The following is a 1,024-nucleotide window of genomic DNA, read 5'->3' on the forward strand; positions in this document are numbered from 1 at the left end:
GGGGGGGGGGGGGGGGCGCTGGGCGGGAGCCAGGGGCTGTCTCTGGGTAACAATAAACACCCGGGCAGGAGCAGCTGGTGCTCGACTCTCTCTGCATCACAATGCCCGAATCACGCTAATAAACCCGCCCGCGCCCACCGCCCCACCGGGCAGGGGGTGGCACCGGGCAGGGGGTGGCCATGGACAGGGGGTGGCCATGGGCAGGGGACAGCCATGGGCAGGGGATGGCCATGGCAAGGGGATGGCCATGGCAAGGGTCTGGCCACAGCCAGGGGACAACCACAGGCAGGGGACAGCCACGGGCAGGGGACAACCACGGGCAGGGGATGGCCATGGCAAGGGGATGACCATGGCAAGGGGACAACCACAGCCAGAGGACAACCACGGGCAGGGGACAGCAATAGACAGGACTCCATAGGGCGGGGGTCCAGCCACAGGCAAGGGACAGCCATGGGCAGGGGTTGGCCATGGCAAGGATCTGGCCACAAATAGGGGACAGCCATGGGCAGAGGCTGGCCATAGGGCAAGGGTTGGCCATGACAAGGGTCTGGTCACAGCCAGGGGACAGCCACAGGCAGGGGTTGGCCATGGTAAGGGTCTGGCCACAGCCAGGGTCCAGCCGTGGTGAGAGTCCAGCCACGGTGAGGGTCCAGCAACAGCCAGGGACCAGCCATGGTGAGGGTCTGGCCATAGGGCAAGGGTTTGGTCATCTCAAGGGTGTGGCCATAGGGCAAGGATCCTGCCACGGTGAGAGTCTGGCCACGGCGAGGGTCTCCCCATGATGAGGATCTCACCATGACAAGGGTCTCACCGTGATGAGGGTCTGGCCATGGTGAGGGTCTCACCATGATGAGGGTCTTGGCATTATGAGGGTCTCACCATGACAAGGGTCTCACCATGACAAGGGTCTCACCATGACGAGGGTCTCACCATGACGAGGGTCTGCCCACAATGAGGGTCCGGCCATGAGTAGGGTCCAGCTGTGGGATGAGGGTCTGGCCGTGGGTCACGGCATCCCACCACC

Source organism: Calidris pugnax, unplaced genomic scaffold (assembly GCF_001431845.1).
Source record: "Calidris pugnax isolate Ruff unplaced genomic scaffold, ASM143184v1 scaffold337, whole genome shotgun sequence".
In the NCBI taxonomy this organism is placed as follows: domain Eukaryota; kingdom Metazoa; phylum Chordata; class Aves; order Charadriiformes; family Scolopacidae; genus Calidris; species Calidris pugnax.